The sequence below is a fragment of the Diadema setosum genome, chromosome 9 (assembly GCF_964275005.1).
Source record: "Diadema setosum chromosome 9, eeDiaSeto1, whole genome shotgun sequence".
In the NCBI taxonomy this organism is placed as follows: Eukaryota; Metazoa; Echinodermata; class Echinoidea; order Diadematoida; family Diadematidae; genus Diadema; species Diadema setosum.
Window position 1 is genome coordinate 40,388,892 of NC_092693.1, and position 19,333 is coordinate 40,408,224.

Genomic DNA, 19,333 nt, shown 5'->3' on the forward strand with positions numbered 1-19,333 from the left:
TTGGGTTTTGAGGGTAAAGGTTTTCAGGGTTTTGAATTTGTTCGGGGTATTAGAGTTTTGAGGGTTGGGGTTATTAGGGTTTTGAATATGGGGTTACTAGGGTTTTAGATTGAGGGGATATTAGGGTTTTGAGGGTATAGGTTTTTAGGGTTTTGAATTTGCTCGGGGTATTAGGGTTTTGAGGGTTGGGGTTATTAGGGTTTTGAATATGGGGTTACTAGGGTTTTAGAGTTAGGGTTATTAGCGTGTTGAGGGTATAGGTTTTGAGGGTTTTGAATTTGTTCGGGGTTATTAGGGTTTTGAGGGTGAAGGTTTTTAGGGTTTTGAATTTGTTGGGGTTATTAGGGTTTTCAGGGTCGGGGTTATTAGGGTTTTGAGGGTAAAGGCTTTTAGAGTTTTTAATTTGTTGGGGTTATTAGGGTTTTGAGTGTTGGGGTTATTAGGGTTTTAAATATGGGGTTACTAGGATATCTGATTGCAGGTTTATAAGGGTTTTAAGGGTGAGGTATTTATGGTTTTGAACTTGTTTGGGTCATGAGGGTTTTCAGGGTCGGGGTTATTAGGGTCTTGAATATGGGGTTACTAGGGTTTTAGAGTGCGGAGTTATTAGGGTTTTGAGGGTATAGGTTTTTAGGGTTTTGAATTTTTTCGGGGTATTAGGGTTTTGAGGGTTGGGGTTGTTAGGGTTTTGAATATGGGGTTACTAGGGTTTTAGATTGAGGGGTTATTAGGGTTTTGAGGGAATAGGTTTTTAGGGTTTTGAATTTGTTGGGGTTATTGGTGTTTTCAGGGTCGGGGTTATTAGGGTTTTGAAGGTAACGGTTTTTAGGGTTTTGAATTTGTTCGGGTATTAGGGTTTTGAGGGTTGGGGTTATTAGGGTTTTCAATATGGGGTTACTAGGGTTTTAGATTGAGGAGTTATTAGGGTTTTGAGGGTATAGGTTTTTAGGGTTTTGAATTTGTTGGGGTTATTAGGGTTTTGAGGGTAACGGTTTTTAGGGTTTTGAATTTGCTCGGGGTATTAGGGTTTTGAGGGTTGGGGTTATTAGGGATTTGAATATGGGGTTACTAGGGTTATAGAGTTAGGGTTATTAGCGTGTTGAGGGTATAGGTTTTGAGGGTTTTGAATTTGTTCGGGATTATTAGGGTTTTCAGGGTTGGGGTTATTAGGGTCTTGAATATGGGGTTACTAGGGTTTTAGAGTGCGGGGTTATTAGGGTTTTGAGGGTATAGGTTTTGAGGGTTTTGAATTTTTTCGGGTATTAGGGTTTTGAGGGTTGGGGTTATTAGGATTTTGAATAAGGGGTTACTAGGGTTTTAGAGTGTGGGGTGATTAGGGTTTTGATGGCAAATGTTTTTATGGTTTTGAATTTGTTCGAAGTATTAAGGATTTGAGGGTTGGGGTTATTAGGGTTTGAATATGGGGTTACTAGGGTTTTAGATTGAGGGGTTATTAGGGTTTTGAGGGTATAGGTTTTTAAGGGTTTTGAATTTGTTGGGGTTATTAGTGTTTTCAGGGTCGGGGTTATTAGGGTTTTGAGGGTAAAGGTTTTTAGGGTTTTCAATTTGTTCGGGGTATTAGGGTTTTGAGGGTTGAGGTTATTAGGGTTTTGAATATGGGGTTACTAGGGTTTTAGATTGAGTGGTTATTAGGGTTTTGAGGGTACAGGTTTTTAGGGTTTTGAATTTATTGGGGTTATTAGGGTTTTAAGGGTAACGGTTTTTAGGGTTTTGAATTTTTTGGGTATTAGGGTTTTGAGGGTTGGGGTTATTAAGGTTTTGAATATGGGGTTACTAGGGTTTTAGAGTTAGGGTTATTAGGGCATTGTGGTATAGGTTTTGAGGGTTTTGAATTTGTTCGGGGTTATTAGAGTTTTCAGGGTCGGGGTTATTAAGGTTTTGAGGGTAAAATTTTTTATGGTTTTGAATTTGTTGGGGTTAATAGGGTTTTCAGAGTCGGGGTTATTATGGTTTTGAGAGTAAAGGTTTTGAGGGTTTTGAATTTGTTCGGGGTATTAGGGTTTTGAGGGTTGGGTTATTAGGGTTTTGAATAAGGGGTTACTAGGGTTTGAGAGTGTGGGGTAATTAGGGTTAGGGTTAGGGTTTAGGGTTAGGGTTTAGGGTTAGGGTTAGGGTTAGGGTTAGAGGGTTAGGGTTAGGGTTAGGGGTTAGGGTTAGGGGTTAGGGGTTAGGGTTAGGGGTTAGGGGTTAGGGTTAGGGTTAGGGGTTAGGGGTTAGGGTTAGGGTTAGGGTTAGGGTTAGGGGTTAGGGGTTAGGGGTTAGGGTTTGGGTTAGGGTTAGGGTTAGGGTTAGGGTTAGGGTTAGGGTTAGGGTTTAGGGTTAGGGTTTAGGGTTAGGGTTAGGGTTAGGGGTTAGGGGTTAGGGTTAGGGTTAGGGTTAGGGTTAGGGTTAGGGTTAGGGTTAGGGTTAGGGTTAGGGTTAGGGTTAGGGTTAGGGTTAGGGTTAGGGTTAGGGTTAGGGTTAGGGTTAGGGTTAGGGTTAGGGCTAGATTTCAAATAAAAAAGGACCTCCGTAACCCCCGAAAAAGACCTTTATGTACCCCAAAAAAGACGGCCCCCATAAAAGACCATTATGTACCTGTCCTTTTTGGGGGATGGTCCTTTTTGGGGGACATAACGGTCCTTTTTGGGTTACATAAAGGTCCTTTTTGGGTTACATGTCCTTTTTGGGGGACCTAAAGGTCCTTTGTGGGGTACATAAAGGTCTTTTTTCGGGTCGACGGGAGTCCTTTTTCGGGGTACTTGGTCTTTTTTCAGGTACTCAAAGGTCTATTTTGGGGGACTTAAAAGTCCTTTTAGGGGGATGGTCTTTTTTGGGGTACCGAAAGGTCTTTTTTCAGGTACATGAGTCCTTTTTGGGGGACAGTCTTTTTTCGGGTACATAGGACCTTTGAGTCCCCGTAAAAGGACTTTTAAGTACCCTTAAAAAGACCATGTACCCGAAAAAGGACTTTATTGTACCTTTGTATTTTTTCTTAAATTCTTAAAAATCGGTGTGAGAATCCAAAATTGTTTTTTGGCAAATATGTACAGTTCTATCCAAAGAATAATCACACAAAAGGATTAAAATAAATTCTATCAAACAGAAAAAAGAGAGCAAAAAAACTAAAAAATCATTTTTTTTTATAATTTTCGCTTTTTAAGGGCATTTTCAATCATAAATATCTCGATAAGGAATCAATTTAGAAAAAAGAAAATTCTTGGATTCAATGCGGAAATTTCCCTTCTCTATCATATGTGCTGGGCATTTCCAGAAAATGAATAGTGAAAAAATGACAGCAGATTTTCTTCGTAAACCTCGTTTTTAGAAATTTTCAGAACTGGCCCCGAAATAGTGTATATGAGACCCGGCCTCTGCCAAAACCCGACACTTCTCGGCAAAGTGATTACGCACGACAGCCCGAAAAAGGTCAAAAAGTGACCTCAGGGACCAACTTGACATTTTGGTATCATGTTGTACGGGAAATGTTCTAGTTTCTGATGATATCAACAACATTTCGAAATAGAATCTACAAAATGTGAAATTTTGAAGAGAAAGGTGGGATATCAGTCTCAAAAGTTGACAAAATCTTACGTCTGAGGACCAAATCGCCTTCGTTTACGGCGAAAATGACTGTTCTTTTAGCGATCGTGTGTAAGAAATTCTGCGTTGAACCCTAGTACACATTGTCATGGCGTACACGTGATCGAAATACGCGTTCACGATTGGTCAACTGCCCCGGAGACCCTTGTTTACAAGCCATCTACGTGTTATACTATGGGGATTGCTGCATAACAGCAGCGGCCGCCGCGCGGTGTGTGTAGTGGTAGTGTAGGCTTACCGCATGCAACACACGTATCGTGACTGCTGTTCAGTACGGAAATGTGACATTTTTCCGCTTTGTTAGACTGTTTTTTAGCAAGTTGAGGTAGAAATTGGAAGCCTTAAAATCAACACATAAGAGGAAAAGAAGGTCACATTTATCATCATGCAATTTCGAAGAAGGATCAAGCTGAAATCACGGCATCAAGGAGTACCTGTTCACTGTCGATTCTGCTGGTACTGTTGTGCGTGTTGTGCGTACACCTGATCACGGCAATCGCGAATCTTGAGCTGATTACGGTAGGTTTTGTGCTTTTCAAACGTCGTATTTCCTTAAATTTGTTGATGTACAAATGATGTCAAATCAATTACAGCTCCTTGGCTTACTTATCATCCTTCATGAGTATCTAAGTTACCTCAACTATACGCAATTTCCCCACAATGATCGATTTGTTGTGTCAGTACTGAAAATGTTAGTCTGTACGAAGGAACAGCTGATCACGGCGATCGTGAATCTTGAGCTGATTACGATAGGTTATGTGCTTTTAAAACTTTGTTTTTCTGTAAATTTGTGGGTGTAAAAAAATTATTCCAAACCCATAATGGCTCCTTGACTTATTTTTTTTTTCTTTTCTGGGTACTTAAAATTGCCTCAGCTTCAAACGGAGATTCATAACGATATGGTCACGACATTCAAAACTGCAGTATTTATGGCGTATTTGAGGTAAGAATTAGGCAAATTTGTGTTATATCTTTAGGATAAACAAGCTACAGATCCTTAGGGTGACAATAGGTGGTACCCCCAACCCTACATTTTTTCTTCTTACTTTCAAAGTCTCAGAATGAGCTCACTCAGATATTGGTCAAAGTAGACAAAATGTTGACTGGTTCATTTTGCTGTTTAAGTGAGATGCGAAATATCTCATAAATTTGATTTTTTTTTTCCAGTGGATACATGATTACAGCTGTATGTGGCATTTTAATGTAAATAACGACACTGACATGGTGATAAATACTCTAATCTTTGCAGGTACACCTAAATTTCCTCGACAAGAGAATCCCGTGGCTCTTCGCTGGAAAAGTACGGCATCTCTCGAGGTTCCACGGCAACAATGAGCACACTACCAGGCAGCTTGCATGGCATCTTGAGACGTTTTGGGGAAGCTTAGAACCGCAGTCCTAATCTCAGGAACAGGATTCCAAGCATTATGAGCTGATTTCAGGGATTATGGGTTGTAGTTGTTGCATAGTGGACTCCCATTGTCTATAACAAAGTCCTCGGGACCAGCAGTATTTCTAAACAATGAAATAACATAGGGAAGATAATGTTGCGGCCTGAATTTTTATTTTGCTTTACTGGAATTTCGTTATAATACAAATAGGAGTGCACTGTAATTTTTTCTTCTTCTATCTTTTCTTTTTTTGTCTCCTTCAGGTGTACTCCTTACTGGTCAATGTTCCTAATGCCAGTGATTGCCATTTGAATAGCATCATATACCTTGACCTTCACTCTCAATATTCAATCAGCGATTGTCCTTTGATATAAAAAGGCACGCAACATTTTGGTTTGGTAGATTTCCTGTATTCTTGTGTGAGGCTGTCATTTCTTGTTTCATCACTGCTCCCATGTAACAGACATGACTGTAGTTGCTTTGTCGGTTATTCATTTCCCATCATCATTCAACAAGAACTTTGTGCACTGGCAGATCCCGAGGGGTGTGCACCAGGCACGCACCCCCATTTTATTTTTTGTTAAAACAAAAGAAATAGAAAAAATGGGGGATGGACATGTGCGCCCCCTTTCAATTTGTAAAGGTGCATCACCTTCATGAAAGTACTGGATGTGCATTATGCAGTGAGCCTGTTTCAAAATCGAACAGCGATGTAATCATTCTCTGTGTTGAATTTATTAGCTGAAAACTATTGATACTTTCCAGTATACACAACAGTACAGCACAGATTTTTTTAATTTCTGTGTAAATCCTTGGTTTTCTATGATTTATTTCATTAAAAGTACAATTGTACATTTATAATGTGACATAACATTGGTCGTCCCCATGACAATTCTTTAAAAAAAGTTAATTGTGATATGCTGTTTTTAGCATATTTTCCTTTCGTGTTTTATTCACGCCGAGTCACAGTGGTAAACATGTTATCGCGCACATATCAAGAGTACGCGTACTTGTAACAAAGGTTCGCGCACTCAGCTTGGCCATGCATCCAGTAAAAACTGATGCATGGCTGGCCATGCATCCAGTAAAAACGGTAAGCACAGGTATGCATGCCCGTTTACGGCAAGCCAAAAGGAAATACATCCAGTAATATTGTCATCGGGTAACACGATAGAAAAATGGGTTTTTTGACAAGAAAATTACCCATTCTATAAATCAGATGACGCACATGTCTTTTCGTGCGTCAGTCTGAATATAGTGTGCATGCGTTAACTATGGAATTTAGCCTAAACCCACTCGGCTTCGCCTCGTGGGTTAAGCATTCCATAGTTACCTTATGCACACAATTCCGACTGACGCACTCAGACCTGTGCGTCATTTATATATATTTTTTTTTTATTGTTTTTAATTGTCTCTATTGTACCGGTATTTTAATACACTCTGGAAACTGAGAAGTATGCAGGTTACTGGCTGGTTTTGCCACTTGGAATGCAATTTAGCAACATGTACACTTTGTAGGACTATTTACATGAACAACACTAGTGTATGGTGTCCAGCTAATCATTGCGGGGGGTCCCGTTGTAATTTTTTTTTGGGGGGACATACTATATTTCAAGATTCGTTTGCATGAAAATTTACAAAAATTTGGTAATTTGAGCTAAAACATTTATAGGAAAAAGGATTACTTTCCCCCTGTATAAAATAAACTAGCCCAACAGAATTTTGTTCTAAATTCAATGGCTATGGTTTAGACCGATAAGATGCCTGATCTTATCAAGGACCTGTTTAGCGGATTTTGTTTGGAGTTTCCCTCTGTGTAGATTCAGCGTTTCTACTACCTCCTGGTTACAGTAAAGTCATGTACACTGTGCTGGAAAAAATTGAAGAGTGTGACTGGATTCTAATAAATAGTACTATGTTCCAATATGCTGGTATTTGATGTGTTTCAAGGTGTATTTTTTAATATGGGCATTCACATGCATGTACAGTATGTGTATGTAAGTTATGTACAGGTGGATGATAAAATTTGTGCATGTAAACATCCTAGAGTGCCAGTTATGCTTTGCATAATAGTGCTGTTATTTGATACGTTTGACAGTGAATGTGTTTGTGCCCGTGCATGTGCGCGCATGTGTGTGTTGGTACATGTGTGTGTTTGTGTATTCATCTCTTACTGATTATTGTTAGGGGCGAGTGGTGAAAATATGTGACCCTGCACCACAAAACGAACAAAAAGTCGGCAGACATGAATTTTCAGGGGCAGATTATGAAAGAGCAGACTCTAAGCTTTAAAATAATGTATAACTCAATACAAATGGACCTTCCTAACCCATCTAAATAATGAAAAGAAAGTACAGTGCTGTACACACTCTGGAAAAGTATTTACTGAGAAAAAGGGGCTTCAAAGGTTAGGGTCTATTCAAGCTCCGTGCAATCAATGGAACAAAAAACAGGAAGCAAAACTCCCTAGCAACCACTATGAAGGGATTATCGGATTAGGCTGAAATTTTGCACAGTAATTAAGGACATGCTGTTAATGGCTGGTACCAACTTTCAGTACAAGGGCATTTTCCTTTCAAAAGTTATCAGTGCAGAGAGATTCCTCTGGTCAGCGGGATCGAGGCTGCGCAGCCCCTCGTTCAATGCCCGAGCCACCCGGGCGTCACTGAAGGCAGAGTTCGCTGCTGCAATTCTCCAGCCCGCACCCGGCGGCGGCGGTCCACGGCACTGCGGCCAATAGTTCGGGAAAACGACCGGCATCGCTACTCAGATTGTGTCTAATTACACGTAGATTAAGAGATGACTTACGTGCAATATAATCTAAATTAGTAATATCAACGGAAATGCTAGGGTTAGGGCACGATCTATCAAAACAAGACGTCAAAATCCAGGTACACTAGCTAAAAGTATGTAACATGTATTATGTGTATGTTATGCGTTAGTTAATGAAGATGGCGGACAAAAGACAAAAGTACAATTTTTCTTCACGGTCAAAACTCCTCAAATTCCAAGTTGTGAATGTAAATTTGTCGTTATAATAACTTTTTAATGGTAAATTATTTATTTAAAGTCATTTAAAACTGCTAAATGCATTGATATTGTAATTATTATAACATCAATCTACTACATGTTAAACTGGCAACATTTCATTTCGCACGCCAGCTGATCCTTGCAAGGCGAGCTCGGAAGGCAGCCAATCAGCACTCAAAATAGCGAAAGCCCTAGCAACGGCATTTCATTTTCGCCAGCATTAACTAGCTAAGAAAGCAGCTTTTGCTTAAGTTATGGTCTTTTAATATGTTGAATGTCGTAAAAACCAAAAATGGAGAAAACGAAGGTCAAAGTTCAGCACTCACTTCAAACATAAGACACATTCTGCAATCACCCATTAACTCCTTGACAACGCTATCAGCCAAACATCCAATGAAGCTAAAATTTGGCACAAACAGTCTTTACACATGAAACAAGGTCATCACAAAAGAAAAATCAGATTCAATGATATTCAATGGTGTTATTATGCAATTAAAAACAATGAAATACAAAGAAAATAACACGTGTTATCGAAGGCACAACACTAAGACTCCTGTCATTAATGACGAGACTACACTGTGTACCTTCTACAATGGTTTTTGTTTTGTTTTGTTTTGTTTTTTTTTGCAAATCAGTGATTTCTTCACACTCTGAATACATTTTTGCAGTTGTTTCATACATCATACAATATGTTTTATAATGTTTGTAATAATAAATTTGGGCTGTTGTGCTCCTCTTTGATGTAACCAAGTAACCAAGTCTTTGGGAGCAGAGCGCCATCTGCGGCGAAAGTTGTGCCATGGTGATTTTTCTTGAATTTTTCTAACCCTTACCTAATTAGGGTTAAAAATTTTCAACTTTTTCTTGGGAGATAGAAATTTTCTTTTTTAATATAGTGTAGAACAAGTCTTAAGGCTTATTTTAGATGAAAAAAAAAAATCATTACGTCTACGAAAAAGGATTTTATCAGTGATGCAAGAAGAGCCTAATTTGGAAAAATTAAAAGACGCAACACCAATTTTGTCCAAAAAATTGCCATATTTTCATTAAAAATAGTCCGTTTGAGCTAATTTTTGGATATGTTATAGAAAATGGTATGGGCTTTCTGCCCAGCATTGTTTTAATTTTTCTTCTCTGAAAATAAAATGTGCTATTTTCAGCCCTAGAACAGGCACCTTACTTCTATCCTGCGTACAACCCAACTGCATTTTTTGGTTAGGATTGAACATTGAACTTTGACCTGCAGGGGTTAGAGGTCAAAGGTCATGGGGTTAAGTACTAGCTAAATAAGGTACAATTCAAAAACCCTAACTAAGTTGAGTTGGAACCGTAACCATGGTAACCAAATAAAGGACCCCCGGGTACCTATAATATCTTGGAAACGCCCTATATTTCTCGTCTGCAGAAAAATTTCACAAAAAATGGTATAGGATCGATCGGTTATAATTAAATCGTATATTATATCAATTTCAGCTCAAAAAAGTAAGAAATAAGAAAGTAATAACGATTTTTCTAAGAAAATAGTAGGGTTAGCAAAAAAGACCTCTGCGTACCCCAAAAGGGACCGTTTGGTCCCTCATCTGAGTTTGCGCTTCAGGTACTCAAAGGTCTATTTTGGGGGACTTAAAAGTCCTTTTTGGGGGATGGTCTTTTTTGGGGTACCTAAAGGTCTTTTTGTAAAAAGACCTTTAGGTACCCCAAAAAAGACCATCCCCCAAAAAGGACTTTTAAGTCCCCCAAAATAGACCTCTGAGAACCTGAAAAAAAAAGACCTTTAGGTACCCCAAAAAAGACCTCTGCGTACCCCAAAAGGGACCGCTTGGTCCCTCATCTGAGTTTGCGCTTCAGGTACTCAAAGGTCTATTTTGGGGGACTTAAAAGTCCTTTTTGGGGGATGGTCTTTTTTGGGGTACCTAAAGGTCTTTTTGTTAAAAAAAAAAAAAAAAAAGACCTTTAGGTACTCAGGGACCAACTTGACATTTTGGTATCATGTTGTACGGGAAATGTTCTAGTTTCTGATGATATCAACAATATTTCGAAAAACAATCTACAAAATGTGAAATTTTGAAGAGAAAGGTCGGATGTCTCTAAAGTTGACAAAAACTTACGTCTGATCGAAGACCAAATCCCCTTCGTTTACGGCGAAAATGACTGTAGTTCTTTTGGCGATCGTGTCTAAGAAATTCTGCGTTGAACCCTAATAGTACACACATTGTCTCCCAGACGCGTAAACAGCCTCGTTACCAAGACACCAGATCGAAATACGCGTTGTTCGCGCGCGATTGGTCAACTGCGCGCGCGCGCCGGAGACCCTTGTTTACAAGCCATCTACGTGTTATACTATATGGGGATTGCTGCATAACAGCAGCGGCCGCGGTGTGTGTAGTGCTAGTGTAGGCTTACCGCATGCAACACACGTATCGTGACTGCTGTTCAGTACGGAAATGTGACATTTTTCCGCTTTGTTAGACTGTTTTTTAGCAAGTTGAGGTAGAAATTGGAAGCCTTAAAATCAACACACAAGAGGAAAAGAAGGTCACATTTATCATCATGCAATTTCGAAGAAGGATCAAGCTGAAATCACGGCATCAAGGAGTACCTGTTCACTGTCGATTCTGCTGGTACTGTTGTGCGTGTTGTGCGTACACCTGATCACGGCAATCGCGAATCTTGAGCTGATTACGGTAGGTTTTGTGCTTTTCAAACGTCGTATTTCCGTAAATTTGTTGATGTAAAAATGATGTCAAATCAATTACAGCTCCTTTGCTTACTTATCATCCTTCATGAGTATGTAAGTTACCTCAACTATACGCAATTCCCCCACAATGATCGATTTGTTGTGTCAGTAATCTAATAACAGCAAATTGTGCCTGTAGCATGTTAGTCTGTACGAAGGAACAGCTGATCACGGCGATCGTGAATCTTGAGCTGATTACGATAGGTTATGTGCTTTTAAAACTTTGTTTTTCAGTAAATGTGTGGGTGTAAAAATTTATTCCAAACCCATAATGGCTCCTTGACTTATTTTTTTTCTTTTCTGGGTACTTAGAATTGCCTCAGCTAAACGCAATTCCCCCACAACGATCGATTTGTTGTAACACTCACACTGTCACAGCACAAATTGTGGCTGTTTTCTACATGTACTTCACTCAACATTCCCCGCTTGTACAGTTGCAGAAAATAATGAACGAACTTTCCTTGCATGTTTGTCCATATTTTCTTTCAAGGTAGGGCCTACCTGTAAACGCAAGCTTATTTTGAACCTATGATTAGAACAAGAAGCGAATTTTTCCTCACATTTATCGTAATATTGGTATTTAGTGTGGTTTTAACAGGTGGTACTGTACGTCGTGTGAGTATTCCAATCTGGAAAAGTTGTCAATCCTAGCGTGAATTATCAATCATATCAAGCAAACTATATGTACGTAGCTGTAGTAACATCAGCTTTCGTTCTCGAAGTGTTCAAATTAACATTAACTTGTCTATGGTGTCTACACATTGCAATGTGTACTTTGTAGACACCGTAGACAAGTTAATGTACAAGGTAGGCAACCTACTAGAAATTATCTGTATACACTGTGTCGAATGTAGTCACGACAATTACACAAGAAAGAACAATAAATAGACTCGTATATTTGAAGTTTTGATATTCTATAAATTTAGCACTTTCAATAGCAGGGATGACTGACACCTACAAAATATTTATTGCATAGAATTTCTACTTCATAATTTTACACACCTCAGTTTTATTGCTGTGGATTATCACTATTGTGATGAGTTGTAATTACATGTATTGTCTTTCTCGTCAAAATCTATGGTTAATGCAGGTGGCCGATGCGAGAAGAGGTCCAGGGGTCCATCATGCTGTCCGCTTCCTGTTTCGTTGTAGGGGCCCACTCTAAGTGTACATGCACATCTTCCTGGGTGAAGTCTGGTGTGAAGTCCTGTGATGTCGAGCTTCTTCCAACTTCTGTCTCCAACATGAAGGTACGACTACATGTACTGTTTAAGGTGATTTTATGATTGTGTAGAGATATTTTTTAAGCTGTATGGTAGGGGTACCACCTATCGGCAGGGTACCTTTCCATCGGCACCCTGCATATCATGGCTGTTTACGTATAGAACGAAAAGGTTCACGCGGGATTAAGTGTCATTAGCTATACAGACAATAAAAACGAAGAAACGATAATCAAAGTCAAAAACAAACTAACAAACCAAGCGAAAAATTACACATCCCCTCAGCAACGACGCATGGCTGTGAAATTTACGTGTATTACCTATGCCGTGAAATTCACGTGTATTACCTATGCTGTGAAATTCACGTGTATTACCTATGGAGGGGAGGGGTGCCGATCGCAAGGTACCCTTTTTAACTGCGCGAAGAAAACAGAACGCACGCACTAAAATTGCGCTATCTTAAAACGGAGATTCATAACGAGATGGTCACGACATTCAAAATTGCAGTATTTATGGCGTATTTGAGGTAAGAATTAGGCAAATTTGTGCTATATTTTTAGGATAAACAAGCTACAGATCCTTAGGGTGACAATAGGTGGTACCCCCAACCCTACATTTTTTTTTCTTACATTCAAAGTCTCAGAAAGATCTCACGCAGATATTGGTCAAAGTGGACAAAATGTTGACTGGTTCATTTTGCTGTTTAAGTGAGATGCGAAATATCTCATAAATTTGATTTTTTTTTTTCCAGTGGATACATGATTACAGCTGTATGTGGCATTTTTAATGTAAATAATGACACTGACATGGTGATAAATACTCTAATCTTTGCAGGTACACCTAAGTCTCCTCGACGAGAGAATCCTGTGGCTCTTCGCTGGAAAAGTACGGCATCTCTCGAGGTTCCACGGCAACAATGAGCACACTACCAGGCAGCTTGCATGGCATCTTGAGACGTTTTGGGGAAGCTTAGAACCGCAGTCCTAATCTCAGGAACAGGATTCCAAGCATTATGAGCTGATTTCAGGGATTATGGGTTGTAGTTGTTGCATAGTGGACTCCCATTGTCTATAACAAAGTCCTCGGGACCAGCAGTATTTCTAAACAATGAAATAACATAGGGAAGATAATGTTGCGGCCTGAATTTTAATTTTGCTTTACTGGAATTTCGTTATAATACAAATAGGAGTGCACTGTAATTTTTTCTTCTTCTATCTTTTCTTTTTTTGTCTCCTTCAAGTGTACTCCTTACTGGTCAATGTTCCTAATGCCAGTGATTGCCATTTGAATAGCATCATATACCTTGACCTTCACTCTCAATATTCAATCAGCGATTGTCCTTTGATATAAAAAGGCACGCAACATTTTGGTTTGGTAGATTTCCTGTATTCTTGTGTGAGGGTGTCATTTCTTGTTTCATCACTGCTCCCATGTAACAGACATGACTGTAGTTGCTTTGTCGGTTATTCATTTCCCATCATCATTCAACAAGAACTTTGTGCACTGGCAGATCCCGAGGGGTGTGCACCAGGCACGCACCCCCATTTCATTTTTTGTTAAAACAAAAGAAATAAGAACAAATGGGGGATGGACATGTGCGCCCCCTTTCAATTTGTAAAGGTGCATCACCTTCATGAAAGTACTGAATGTGCATCATGCAGTGAGCCTGTTTCAAAATCGAACAGCGATGTAATCATTCTCTGTGTTGAATTTATTAGCTGAAAACTATTGATACTTTCCAGTATACACAACAGTACAGCACAGATTTTTTTAATTTCTGTGTAAATCCTTGGTTTTCTATGATTTATTTCATTAAAAGTACAATTGTACATTTATAATGTGACATAACATTGGTCGTCCACATGACAATTCTTTATAAAAAGTTATTTGTGATATGCTGTTTTTAGCATATTTTCCTTTCGTGTTTTATGCACACCGAGTCACAGTGGTAAACATGTTATCGCGCACTTAGCAAGAGTACGCGTACTTGTAACAAAGGTTCGCGCACTCAGCTTGGCCATGCATCCAGTAAAAACTGATGCATGGCTGGCCATGCATCCAGTAAAAACGGTAAGCACAGGTATGCATGCCCGTTTACGGCAAGCCAAAAGGAAATACATCCAGTAATTTTGTCATCGGGTAACACGATAGAAAAATGGGTTTTTGACAAGAAAATTACCCATTCTATAAATCAGATGACGCATATGTCTTTTCGTGCGTCAGTCTGAATATAGTGTGCATGCGGTAACTATGGAATTTAGCCTAAACCCACTCGGCTTCGCCTCGTGGGTTAAGCATTCCATAGTTACCTTTTGCACACAATTCCGACTGACGCACTCAGACCTTTGCGTCATTTATATATTGTTTTTTATTGTTTTAAATTGTCTCTATTGTACCGGTATTTTAATACACTCTGGAAACTGAGAAGTATGCAGGTTACTGGCTGGTTTTGCCACTTGGAATGCAATTTAGCAACATGTACACTTTGTAGGACTATTTACATGAACAACACTAAGTGTATGGTGTCCAGCTAATCATTGCGGGGGGTCCCGTTGTAATTTTTTTGGGGGACATACTGTATTTCAAGATTCGTTTGCATGAAAATTTACAAAAATTTGGTAATTTGGGCTAAAATATTTATAGGAAAAAGGATTACTTTCCCCCTGTATAAAATGAACTAGCCCAACAGAATTTTGTTCTAAATTCAATGGCTATGGTTTAGACCGATAAGATGCCTGATCTTATCAAGGACCTGTTAAGCGGATCTTGTTTGGAGTTTCCCTCTGTGTAGATTCAGCGTTTCTACTACCTCCTGGTTACAGTAAAGTCATGTACACTGTGCTGGAAAAAATTGAAGAGTGTGACTGGATTCTAATAAATAGTACTATGTTCCAATATGCTGGTATTTGATGTGTTTCAAGGTGTATTTTTTAATATGGGCATTCACATGCATGTACAGTATGTGTATGTAAGTTATGTACAGGTGGATGATAAAATTTGTGCATGTAAACATCCTAGAGTGCCAGTTGATTATGCTTTGCATAATAGTGCTGTTATTTGATACGTTTGACAGTGAATGTGTTTGTGCCCGTGCATGTGCGCGCATGTGTGTGTTGGTACATGTGTGTGTTTGTGTATTCATCTCTTACTGATTATTGTAAGGGGCGAGTGGTGAAAATATGTGACCCTGCACCACAAAACGAACAAAAAGTCGGCAGACATGAATTTTCAGGGGCAGATTCTGAAAGAGCAGACTCTAAGCTTTAAAATAATGTGTAACTCAATACAAATGGACCTTCCTAACCCATCTAAATAATGAAAAGAAAGTACAGTGCTGTACACACTCTGGAAAAGTATTTACTGAGAAAAAGGGGCTTCAAAGGTTAGGGTCTATTCAAGCTCCGTGCAATGAATGGAACAAAAAACAGGAAGCAAAACTCCCTAGCAACCACTATGAAGGGATTATCGGATTAGGCTGAAATTTTGCACAGTAGTTAAGGACATGCTGTTAATGGCTGGTACCAACTTTCAGTACAAGGGCATTTTCCTTTCAAAAGTTATCAGTGCAGAGAGATTCCTCTGGTCAGCGGGATCGAGACTGCGCAACCCCTCGTTCAATGTCCGAGCCACCCGGGCGTCACTCAAGGCAGAGTTCGCTGCCGCAGTTCTCCAGCCCGCACCCGGCGACGGCGGTCCACGGCACTGCGGCCGATAGTTCGGGAAAACGACCGGCATCGCTACTCAGATTGTGTCTAATTACACGTAGATTAAGAGATGACTTACGTGCAATATAATCTAAATTAGTAATATCAACGGAAATGCTAGGGTTAGGGCACGATCTATCAAAACAAGATGTCAAAAATCCAGGTACACTAGCTAAAAGTATGTAACATGTATTATGTGTATATAATGCGTTAGTTCGGTGTGGTGCGGAAATGAAGATGGCGGACAAAAGACAAAAGTACAATTTTTCTTCACGGTCAAAACTCCTCAAATTCCAAGTTGTGAATGTAAATTTGTCGTTATAATAACTTTTTAATGGTAAATTATTTATTTAAAGTCATTTAAAACTGCTAAATGCATTGATATTGTAATTATTATAACATCAATCTACTATATGTTAAACTGGCAACATTACATTTCGCACGCCAGCTGATCCTTGCAAGGCGAGCTCGGAAGGCAGCCAATCAGCACTCAAAATAGCGAAAGCCCTAGCAACGGCATTTCATTTTCGCCAGCATTAACTAGCTAAGAAAGCAGCTTTTGCTTAAGTTATGGTCTTCTAATATGTTGAATGTCGTAAAAACCAAAAATGGAGAAAACGAAGGTCAAAGTTCAGCACTCACTTCAAACATAAGACACATATTCTGCATTGCAATCACCCATTAACTCCTTGACAACGCTATCAGCCAAACATCCAATGAAGCTAAAATTTGGTACAAACAGTCTTTACACATGAAACAAGGTCATCACAAAAGAAGAATCAGATTCAATGATATTCAATGGTGTTATTACGCAATTAAAAACAATGAAATACAAAGAAAATAACACGTGTTATCGAAGGCATAACACTAAGACTCCTGTCATTAATGACGAGACTACACTGTGCACCTTCTACAATGGTTTTTGTTTTGTTGTTTTTTTTTGCAAATCAGTGATTTCTTCACACTCTGAATACATTTTTGCAGTTGTTTCATATACATCATACAATATGTTTTATAATGTTTGTAATAATAAATTTGGGCTGTTGTGCCCCTCTTTGATGTAATCAAGTAACCAAGTAACCAAGTCTTTGGGAGCAGAGCGCCATCTGCGGCGAAAGTTGTGCCATGGTGATTTTTCTTGAATTTTTCTAACCCTTACCTAATTAGGGTTAAAAATTTTCAACTTTTTCTTGGGAGATAGAAATTTTCTTTTTTAATATAGTGTAGAACAAGTCTTAAGGCTTATTTTAGATGAAAAAAAAAATCATTACGTCTACGAAAAAGGATTTTATCAGTGATGCAAGAAGAGCCTAATTTGGAAAAATTAAAAGACGCAACACCACTTTTGTCCAAAAAATTGCCATATTTTCGTTAAAAATAGTCCGTTTGAGCTAATTTTTGGATATGTTATAGAAAATGGTATGGGCTTTCTGCCCAGCATTGTTTTAAATTTTTTTCTCTGAAAATAAAATGTGCTATTTTCAGCCCTAGAACAGGCACCTTATACTTTTATCCTGCATACAACCCAACTGCATTTTTTGGTTAGGATTGAACATTGAACTTTGACCTGCAGGGGCTGCAGGTCAAAGGTCATGGGGTTAAGTACTAGCTAAATAAGGTACAATTCAAAAACCCTAACTAAGTTGAGTTGGAACCGTAACCATGGTAACCAAATAAAGGACCCCCGGGTACCTATAATATCTTGGAAACGCCCTATATTTCTCGTCTGCAGAAAAATTTCACAAAAAATGGTATAGGATCGATCGGTTATAATTAAATCGTATATTATATCAATTTCAGCTCAAAAAAGTAAGAAATAAGAAAGTAATAACGATTTTTCTAAGAAAATAGTAGGGTTAGCAAAAAAGACCTCTGCGTACCCCAAAAGGGACCGTTTGGTCCCTCATCTGAGTTTGCGCTTCAGGTACTCAAAGGTCTATTTTGGGGGACTTAAAAGTCCTTTTTGGGGGATGGTCTTTTTTGGGGTACCTAAAGGTCTTTTTGTAAAAAGACCTTTAGGTACCCCAAAAAAGACCATCCCCCAAAAAGGACTTTTAAGTCCCCCAAAATAGACCTTTGAGTACCTGAAAAAAAGAGACCTTTAGGTACCCCAAAAAAGACCTCTGCGTACCCCAAAAAGGACCATTTGATCCCTCATCTGAGTTTGCGCTTCAGGTACTCAAAGGTCTATTTTGGGGGACTTAAAAGTCCTTTTTGGGGGATGGTCTTTTTTGGGGTACCTAAAGGTCTTTTTTTGTAAAAAGACCTTTAGGTACCCCAAAAAAGACCTCTGTGTACCCCAAAAGGGACCGTTAGGTCCCTCATCTGAGTTTGCGCTTCAGGTACTCAAAGGTCTATTTTGGGGGACTTAAAAGTCCTTTTTGGGGGATGGTCTTTTTTGGGGTACCTAAAGGTCTTTTTGTAAAAAAAAAAAAAAAAAAAGACCTTTAGGTTCTCAGGGACCAACTTGACATTTTGGTATCATGTTGTACGGGAAATGTTCTAGTTTCTGATGATATCAACAATATTTCGAAATACAATCTACAAAATGTGAAATTTTGAAGAGAAAGGTGGGATGTCAGTCTCAAAAGTTGACAAAAATCTTACGTCTGAAGACCAAATCCCCTTCGTTTACGTCGAAAATGACTGTTCTTTTGGCTATCGTGTCTAAGAAATTCTGCGTTGAACCCTAGTACCCACATTTGTCTCCCAGACGCGTAAACAGCCTCGTTACCAAGACACCAGATCGAAATACGCGTTGTTCGCGCGCGATTGGTCAACTGCGCGCGCGCGCCGGAGACCCTTGTTTACAAGCCATCTACGTGTTATACTATGGGGATTGCTGCATAACAGCAGCGGCCGCGGTGTACGTGTGTATTTGTAGTGCTAGTGTAGGCTTACTGCATGCAACACACGTATCGTGACTGCTGTTCAGTACGGAAATGTGACATTTTTCCGCTTTGCTAGACTGTTTTTTAGCAAGTTGAGGTAGAAATTAGAAGCCTTAAAATCAACACACAAGAGGAAAAGAAGGTCACATTTATCATCATGCAATTTCGAAGAAGGATCAAGCTGAAATCACGGCATCAAGGAGTATGGTTGGGTGTCCATAATATCGGACACCTAACGTTTTTCTATCAATAGAAACGTGAAAAATCTCACAATTTGCCTGAAATTTTACTCACGTGTGGAGAAAATACTCCGGATTCACAAGCGCGCACTGAAAATGCGATCTGAGGTACGCGCTCTAGATGGCGGCTTCGAACGCGTGGGGTGTCATTTTTTCCGCACTCAGTTGCCCGGCTCATATCGACCGACCACCCCGCCCTCTATTGACAATACGTATAAAGCGTACTTAAACGCGTTTTTTCGACAAGCTGCTGTTTTTTTCTAGTCGTAATTTTTTCCCCAATAATATTTGAATATATTTTGAATCCTTCGATATTACTTTTGAAGGACTGTTTGATGAATTTGACTTGATTTTCATTAGGAAACTTTTCATCGTAATTGAAATAAATTAGATGAGTCGGTTTGTTTTTTCACGGTATTCATTTCTCGTTTCTGCATCAACTCGTACGGTCGTAGCGCAAGCGGGCGACAAAATGTTTATGTCAGGTGTATGTGTAACGTACTGTGCACGATCGTACA

The 19,333-nt window shown here is 39.2% G+C and overlaps 1 long non-coding RNA gene across 1 annotated transcript; it reads left to right on the plus strand.

Moving 5' to 3' along the window:
* The first annotated feature begins 10,358 nt into the window (after nucleotides 1-10,358).
* LOC140232593 (uncharacterized) lies at nucleotides 10,359-14,886 on the plus strand. Its single transcript, XR_011901495.1, has 3 exons — nucleotides 10,359-10,708; nucleotides 11,852-12,011; nucleotides 12,816-14,886. It is a non-coding gene; the product is annotated as an uncharacterized lncRNA (long non-coding RNA).
* Nucleotides 14,887-19,333: the final 4,447 nt, after the last annotated feature.